The sequence below is a fragment of the Capricornis sumatraensis genome, chromosome 4 (genome assembly GCF_032405125.1).
Source record: "Capricornis sumatraensis isolate serow.1 chromosome 4, serow.2, whole genome shotgun sequence".
NCBI lineage: Eukaryota > Metazoa > Chordata > Mammalia > Artiodactyla > Bovidae > Capricornis > Capricornis sumatraensis.
The window spans coordinates 142,358,265-142,367,814 of NC_091072.1; positions in this window are offsets into that span (position 1 = coordinate 142,358,265).

The following is a 9,550-nucleotide window of genomic DNA, read 5'->3' on the forward strand; positions in this document are numbered from 1 at the left end:
AGCCATTCTCCCAGCTATGCCAGATTTGTCTGGAGCCCTAGTGCACCAGCTCTGAAAAAGAGGATGATGAAGCACAAAATTATTTTCACTGTTCTTTTTACCCCAATTTTTCCCTTTTCAGTGTTCCTCAAATCGATTCTCTCCTCTCAGTTCTATTTTCACTGCCCGACTTCAAGCCTCTAACAAGTGCTGTTGTTTCTGGTTTTGCTTCTGAAGATCTATCCTGCAAATAGCAGCCCATATGGTCTTTCAATACCTGAGCTAAGGGACTTCCCTGGTGGTCTAGTGGTTAAGAATCTACTGGCCAATGCAGGGGACACTGGTTCGTCCCTGGTCCAGGAAGATTCCATGTGGTGTGGAGTAACTAAGCCTGTGCACCAGAACTACTGACACCCACAAACCTAGAACCTTGTTCCACAATAAGAGAGAGAGACCACCTCAATGAGAAGCCAGAAACTAGAGAGTAGGCCCTTGCCACAACTAGGGAAAGCCTGTGCACAGCAACGAAGACCAACTGCAGCCCCCCGCCCCACCCCCCAAAAAAGAACAGCCTGACTCTGCCTGGAATTCCTCTCCTAAATCTCCTCATTGCCCTTGCAGTTAAATGGAGCAGCCCTCCTAGGTTACTGTGACCTGGCACCTCTGTATGCGTTCTCCTGTTCACCTTCCCCTCCCTCATCCTTTCAGTAGAGATGGGTCTTGCAGGTGTCTGCACACATCATGTTCTATTACTACCTTTTCTGCATCATGCTCTCATGATTCCCCAACTGCTTTTTCCCAATTCACCCTTATTAACCCTGCTGAGGTATTTTTGCCTCTAAGAAACTTTTCTTGGCAGTCTTTCTCAATACTTACTTGCTCCTTCTTATTAGTCCTATTTATTGTACACACATTTATTATTGCATGTGTGACTCTCCACTGTATTTATTTATTTAGATGTTTGTCTCTCCTTCCAGATAATGAATCTCTGGGACAGGAATGGACTTCTTTGCCGTCATGGTTCCAGTATCTAGCTAGCTTCTGCTATGTGCATACACTTAATAGATGCTTATTGAGAGACTTCCCTGTTGGTCCAGTGGCTATGACTCCATGCTCCTTTCCATGAAGGGGACCTGGATTTGAGCCCTGGTCAGGAAACTAGATTCCATACACGCAACTAAAGATACTGCAAGTGACAGCAAAGATCAAAGATCCTGCATGCCCCAACTAAGACCCAGAGCAGCCAAATAAATAAACTGATGCTAAAAAATTAAAAAAAACTGGTATTTGCTATGTCTCAGTAGTAAAGAATCCATCTGCCAATGCAAGAGAAGCAGGAGATGCAGGTTGGATCACTGGGTAGAGATGATCCACTGGAGTGGTAAATGGCAACCCACTCCAGTATTCTTGCCCGGAGAATTCCATGGACAGAGGAGTCTGGCGGGCTACAGTCCATGGGGTCACAGAGTTGGACACGACCAAAATCCACACACACTGAACTGAAAGATAATTTTTGTGGGCTTTTTTGGTCTAGGAAGAGTGGAGCCATGTGCTTTCGTTATCTACCACTGCAAGATAAGACATCTTAAAATGTATTGGCTTAACACAATGACTTCATATCACATGGAGTTGACTACTTCACATGATTCTAGAGGTTGACTAGGGATTGCTTCCTGTGAGCATTGACTGGGGCCCTGGGGAGGCTGGAAGGTTCTACTGGCCTCGCTTGTGTGGCTGGGGGTCAGTGCTTGTTGCTGGCTGGTTGCTCTGCTCAGCTGATGTTGTCAGTCAGGCGTCTCAGTCTTCTTCACCAGCAGCCTCTTCGTATGGTTGGTTGGGCTTCCTCCCAGCATGAGGGCTTGGATTCAACAGAGTGTTCCAAAGGGACAAGTCCCACATGGAAGCTTATCAAGGCTTCATTGTATTTGGCTTGCCATGTCAACTTGAGAGGGGACCACACGAGGGCATCACAGAGGGTGACTCACTCTAAGTAAGCCTGTAAGGGGGAGATGTTAGATCCTCTTGAGTATCATAATAAAAGGCACTGAATTTCGAAGGAGAGGCATTTTTTTTTTTTTGTTTTCTTGTGCAGCTTTTGGGATCTTAGTTCCCTAACCAGGGATCAAACCCGGGCCCCCCAGCAGGAAAAGAGTAGAGTCCTAACCACTACACTGCCAGGGAAATCCCACGAGGAGGAGGATTTTAAATGTGAAAAAATAATGTAGTGGGAACTCAGTGCAATATCTTTTTTTTTTTTTTTTTTCAATGCAATATCTTGAAGAGAGAATTACCTCAGGTCAAAAACAATGGAATCATGGGACTTCCCTGGTGATCCAATGGTTAAGAATCCATCTTATAATGCAGGGGACACAGGTTCAATCCCTGATCTGGGAAGATCCCACAAGCTGTGAAGCAACTAAGCCTGTGCCGCAACTAGAGAGTCAGCGCACAAGAGCGATCCCACACGACGCAATGAAGATCCTGTGTGCCACAACTAAAACCTGATACAGCCAAATAAATAAATATTAAAAACAATAGAAGCTCTGCAAATATGAAGACTGGCACCTAGACCTGACACTTTCCTTTCAATAGATTAAACTCATGAGGCAGCGATTGGAGCCAGCAAACTATAATCTATACTGGAAGTTATCTAACCCAGTATTTTTTAAAAAAAATAGTAGCAGAAGTCTTATTTCACATAAATTCTTATAAGAAAAATAGAAACAAGTAAGGCAAAGCACTCAGGATTATTTTGTTGAAAGCTGTAGTGTTTTGGGTTCTCCCTATTTTCATGTATTTTGGGCAATTTTAATAATGAAATATAAAATTTAAAAGCTATTTTATAAAGTAAGACACACAAGAGAAGCGTTGCTGTGAGTCAGTGGTTTGACGTTCTGCCCACCCCATTCTCTCTCAATCCTGTCTGGCGCTACCCTTTCCGTAGGCATCTCTCAGAGACCTCCATCCCTCAGAAAACTTCCAGGAATTCAGGGCAGCCATGGGTCTTTTTTTTTTTTTTTTAAATATATATATAAAATTGTATTTGCTTATTTATTTATTTTTGGCTGAGCTGGGTCTTCCTTGCTGTGCAGGTTGTTCTCTAGCTGTGCTGAGAAGGGGCTACTCCCTAGCTGTGCTGCGTGGATTTCTCACTGCAGTGGCTTCTCTCGTGGAGCACGGGCTCTAGCACACAGGCTCAATAGTTGTGGTGCACAGGTTTAGTTGCTCGGCAGCAAGTGGGACCTTCCCGGATGAGGGATGGAACCTGTGTCTCCTGCACTGGCAGGCGGATTCTTTACCACTGAGCCACTAGGGAAGCCCCACAGATTGTGTTTTGAAAACTGTTGACTGGATTAACTAGAAGATGCTCAAGAAGACACAGGCCTGTGTTTCGGTCTGGTCCTGGTAATTCTGATCTAAAAGACTAGGTAGAGTCAGTGCTGCTGCTGCTCTGCATCCTCTCTGCCCGCCCCCCAACCTGGCAGCAGCCCAGGAGCCTACAGCTCTTGGTGCTTAGTGCTGCCTTGAACACAGGAAACAGGCTAAGTACCTTCTGATTTCTGATTGAGGATGTGGACAGTGATACTTCAGGAATCAAAAGTAGAGAAGCTTCTAAGACATTAGAGAAACTGCATTCCCAAGATATTTGCTAAGTGGACTCCAGCAGAAGAAACAGCAGTGGCCTCCAGAAAAATCCAAAGATGCATTAGTCTGCACAATGTTAATGCCTCTGTCCCATGAATCCTTTTCCAAACAAAGCTGGAAGCAGGTGGCTCCTCGCCAGGGGCACTGAGACATGGGGAGAGGAAAGATAGGAAGCTATGCATTTCGTACTGCTGGCTTCTCAAGATTTGCGCTGTTCCTGTGTTATGGGAGCAGTGTGCTCTCCGTGGGGCACTAACAAGATTTGGATGGGACTGTTTAAACTTATTTCTTGCTCATCATTGAGTAAATGCTAGTTCTAGTCATCTCATCATACATTTACTGTGCGGTTGGTCCCCTGCTTACCCTTTGAAGGCTCACTGAGAGGAGTAGGGCTGTCTTTTCTGAAAATGCTCACAGGTCGCCGTGTGCTTGAGAATCAAGGTTGACTGAGTAAATACCCATTACGCACACAGAGCTGACACTTGGGAAACTTGAGCAGAGAAACAAACTTTTGTTTTGATTGAAAGAATGATATGCTTTCCTCCCAAAGCATAAAAGGTTTAATTGTAGAAATTACAGATGTTACTGTTTAATTTTTAGGACACCAAAATATTTTAAAAATTATAGTTTTCAACCTGGCACTGTAGCAGATGTGAAAACATGCCCAGGAATAAGTCTAACACATGCAATGATTGCCATAGGGAAGTTCCAAAGTGCCAAGTGTCTTTCTGTATTGTGAGACAGAGTGACCACAAAGTCTTCATGGAGGAAGTGGTGCTTGAGGTGGACTTTTACGGATAGATAGGAGGGGTGGGAGCACATGATCTCTAAATCCATTAAAACTTTTTCTAGCTGATTTGTGTTGGTGTGGGTAGGATAGGCCAGGATGCTCTAGACAAAGGGACAATTTTGGGAGCAGAGAGGCACGCTGGGGGATTATGAGCATTCCCTGGTACCCCAAGAAAAGGCACATGGGAAGTCAAGGATCTCAGGGTTCAGGCTGGTTTAGTTTGGCTGCAAATGAGAAAGCAGATAAGCCCGCATTGAGCAAGTTGTGCTGTTCTGGGCTGTGCTAAGTCACTCCAGTTATGTTCGACTCTTTGCAACCCCATGGACTGTAGCATACCAGGCTCCTCTGTCCGAGGAATTCTCCAGGCAAAGATACTGGGGTGCATTCACTCATCTACAAAGGTTTGTTGAAAATGCTTTGTGGCTGGCACTGAATTTGGCAAGGCTGAGGTACAGTCCTTCCCCTAAGGAGCCTACAGCCTGGCGGATGGAAGTGGACATGTAAACCAATTGTCTGTAATTGTTATAGAACAGATGCTTGAACTAGGTGTAACGGGGTATAAGAAAAGAAGTAATTAATTCTAACTTCTAAATCAGACAGCAGAGGGGTAAGGAAATGCCTTATAAAGAAGCCTTCATTAAACTGAGTGCTTAAAGTCGAATTCTTTGAATGGAGGCGACAGGGTGGGGTTTCTACCTCTTTTCTTTCCTTCTTACTTCCTTCTCCATGACTGATATGTTTTACTTATAACCACCTGTATGTAAACAGATGGACTTGGCTGCTGTCCTAGTAAAAACATAGTATGCTTAGTCACCAACTTGCATATTCATTTACATGGCAATTCCTGTAACCCTGCCTAAGAAAATGAGACAAAATGAACTTAATTATCGAAGGAAATCAACTGCAAAAATATCCAAGCCTTAATTCTAAGTAGAGATTATAGAACATGTAATCTCTAAAACAATGTAAACTCTGATGAGGGTCTGTAGAAGAGGTGAAGCAATTGTTTTTACATGGAGAAATTATTGGGTTCTGTATAAATGCAGTTGTAATTGTTAGCAAGATAATGGAATATGGCTTCACATTTACTAAATTGTTGAGCCATTATTGGGCTAACATTTAGTTTAAAGAGTAGTTTTTGCTAGTTAAAGGGAAGTAAACGTGAAACTGAGAAGTTCATGAGCAGTAAAACTTGATGTTTAGGAGAATATGATTTCTTATTCACAGTGTATAATTTTGCAAGAGTAAAAAATATGTTCATTCTGCCACAAAAATTCAAGATTGTTTAAATTCTTTCAGTTAGACCACCCAAGGAGAACTTTCAAATTCTTACAAATTCTTCTTCCCCATGAATTTTCATTGACTGAATAAATCGACAGGAAGTTCTCCATTTTATCTGGTTTTAAAAATACACATTTTTTCTCTCTTTTTCTATACATTAAATTTGTGCTTCCTTAAATATTATTTTTCCTTTACAATTTAAATTCCTTGGAGAATGTTTTAAGTATAAAATCTAATTTTATAAACATGTATTCATTATCTCATGAAGCAAGATGTACTAGGAAAACAAAGGTCCACACACTCTTTTTATAAAGGACCACAGAGTAAATATTTTATTTATTTATTTTTATTGAAGTATAGTCAATTTACAATGTTGTGTTAATTTCTGCTGTACAGCAAATTGACTCAGTTATACATATATATTTTTCATATTCTTTTCCATTATGGTTTATTACAGGATATTGAATATAGTTTCCTGTGCTATACAGTAGGACCTTACTGTTCATTCTTGTATTTTTTAAATATAAATTTATTTATTTTAATTGGAGTCTAATTACTTTACAATATTGTACTGGTTTTGCCATACATCAACATGAATCTGCCACGGGTGTACATGTGTTCCCCATCCTGAACCCCCTTCCCATCTCCCTTTCCATACCATCCCTCTGTGTCATCCCAGTGCACCAGCCCTGAGCATCCTGTATCATGCATCAAACCTGACTGGTGATTCGTTTCACATATGATATTATATATGTTTCAATGCCATTCTCCCAAAACATCCCACCCTCGCCCTCTCCGACAGAGTCCAAAAGACTGTTCTATACATCTGTGTCTCCTTTGCTGTCTTGTATACAGGGCTATCATTATCATCTTTCTAAATTCCATTTATATGTGTTAGTATACTGTATTGATGTTTTTCTTTCCACCTTACTTCACTCTGTATAATAGACTCCAGTTTCATCCACCTCATTAGAACTGATTCAAATGTATTCTTTTTAATGGCTGACTAATACTCCATTGTATATATGTACCACAGCTTTCTTATCCATTCGTCTGCCGATGGACATCTAGGTTGCTTCCATGTCCTGGCTATTTATTATAAACAGTGCTGTGATGAACATTGGGGTACATGTGTCTCTTTCAATTCTGGTTTCCTCAGGGTGTATGCCCAGTAGTGGGATTGCTGGGTCGTATGGCAGTACTATTTCCAGTTTTTTAAGGAATCTCCACACTGTTCCCCATAGTGGCTGTACTAGTTTGCATTCCCACCAACAGTGTAAGAGGGTTACCTTTTCTCCACACCCTCTCCAGCATTTATTGCTTGTAGACTTTTGGATCACAGCCATTCTGACTGGTGTGAAATGGTACCTCATTGTGGTCTTGATTTGCATTTCTCTGATAACGAGTGATGTTGAGCATCTTTTCATGTGTTTGTTAGCCATCTGTATGTCTTCTTTGGAGAAATGTCTGTTTGGTTCTTTGGCCCAGTTTTGATTGGGTCGTTAATTTTTCTGGAATTGAGCTGGAGGAGTTGCTTGTATATTTTTGAGATTAGTTGTTTGTCAGTTGCTTCCTTTGCTATTATTTTCTCCCATTCTGAAGGCTATCTCTTCACCTTGCTTATAGTTTCCTTTGTTGTGCAGAAGCTTTCAATTTTAATTAGGTCCCATTTGTTTATTTTTGCTTTTATTTCCAATATTCTGGGAGGTGGGTCATAGAGGATCCGGCTGTAATTTATGTTGCAGAGTGTTTTGCCTATATTCTCCTCTAGGAGATCTATATTTTCTGGTCTTTCGTTTAGATTTTTAATCCATTTTGAGTTTATTTTTGTGTATGGTGTTAGAAAGTGTTCTAGTTTCATTCTTTTACAAGTGGTTGACCAGTTTTCCCAGCACTACTTGTTAAAGAGATTGTCTTTTCTCCATCGTATATTCTTGCCTCCTTTGTCAAAGATAAGGTGTCCATAGGTGCGTGGGTTTTTCTCTAGGCTTTCTATTTTGTTCCATTGATCTATATTTCTGTCTTTGTGTCAGTACCATACTGTCTTGATGACTGCGGCTTTGTAGTAAAGCCTGAAGTCAGGCAGGTTGATTCCTCCAGTTCCATTCTTCTTTCTCAAGATTGCTTTGGCTATTTGAGGTTTTTCATATTTCCATACAATTTGTGAAATTATTTGTTCTAGTTCTGTGAAAAATACCATTGGTTGCTTGATAAGGATTGCATTGAATCTATAGATTGCTTTGGGTAGTATCCTCATTTTCACTATATTGATTCTTCCGATCCCTGAACATGGTATATTTCTCCATCTATTAGTGTCCTCTTTGATTTCGTTCACTAGTGTTTTATAGTTTTCTATATATAGGTCTTTAGTTTCTTTAGGTAGATATATTCCTAAGTATTTTATTCTTTTCGTTGCAATGGTGAATGGAGTTGTTTCCTTAATTTCTTTTTCTGTTTTCTCATTATTAGTGTATAGGAATGTAAGGGATTTCTCTGTGTTGATTTTATATTCTGCAACTTTACTATATTCATTGATTAGCTCTAGTAGTTTTCTGGTGGAGTCTTTAGGGTTTTCTATGGAGAGGATCATGTCATCTGCAAACAGTGAGAGTTTTACTTCTTTTCCAATTTGGATTCCTTTTATTTCTTTTTCTGCTCTGATTGCTGTGGCCAAAACTTCCAAAACTATGTTGAATAGTAGTGGTGAGAGTGGGCACCCTTGTCTTGTTCCTGACTTTAGGGGAAATGCTTTCAATATTCGGAGAAGGCAATGGCACCCCACTCCAGTACTCTTGCCTGGGAAATTCCATGGATGGAGGAGCCTCGTAGGCTACAGTCCATGAGGTCTCTGGGAGTCGGACACGACTGAGCGACTTCACTTTCACTTTTCGCTTTCATGCATTGGAGAAGGAAATGGCAACCCACTCCAGTGTTCTTGCCTGGAGAATCCCAGGGACAGAGGAGCCTGGTGTGCTTCCGTCTATGGGGTCGAACAGAGTCGGACACGACTGATGCAACTTAGCAGCAGCAGCAGCAGCTTTCAATATTCCACCATTGAGGATAATGTTTGCTGTGGATTTGTCGTATATAGCTTTTATTATGTTGAGGTATGTTCCTTCTATTCCTGCTTTCTGGAGAGTTTTTTTTTTTTTTTATCATAAATGGATGTTGAATTTTGTCAAAAGCTTTCTCTGCATCTATTGAGATAATCATATGGATTTTATCTTTCAGTTTGTTAATGTGGTGTATTATGTTGATTGATTTGCAGATATTGAAGAATCCTTGCATCCTTGGGATTAAGCCCATTTGGTCATGACGTATGATCTTTTTAATGTGTTGTTGGATTCTGCTTGCTAGAATTTTGTTAAGGATTTTTGCATCTATGTTCATCAGTGATATATGCCTGTAGTTTTCTTTTTTTGTGGCATCTTTGTCAGGTTTTGGTATTAGGGTGATGGTGGCCTCATAAAATGAGTTTGGAAGTTTACCTTCCTCTGCAATTTTCTGGAAGAGTTTGAGTAGGATAGTTGTTAGTGCTTCTCTAAATTTCTGGTAGAATTCAGCTGTGAAGCCATCTGGTCCTGGGCTTTTGTTTGCTGGAAGATTTTTGATTACAGCTTCAATTTCCCTGCTTGTGATGGATCTGTTAAGATTTTCTATTTCTTCCTGGTTCAGTTTTGGTAAGTTGTACTTTTCTAAGAATTTTTCCATTTCTTCCAAGTTGTCCGTTTTATTGGCATATAATTGCTGACAGTAGTCTCTTATGATCCTTTGTATTTCTGTGTTGTCTGTTGTGATCTCTCCATTTTCATTTCTAATTTTATTGATTTAATTTTTCTCCCTTTGTTTCTTGAT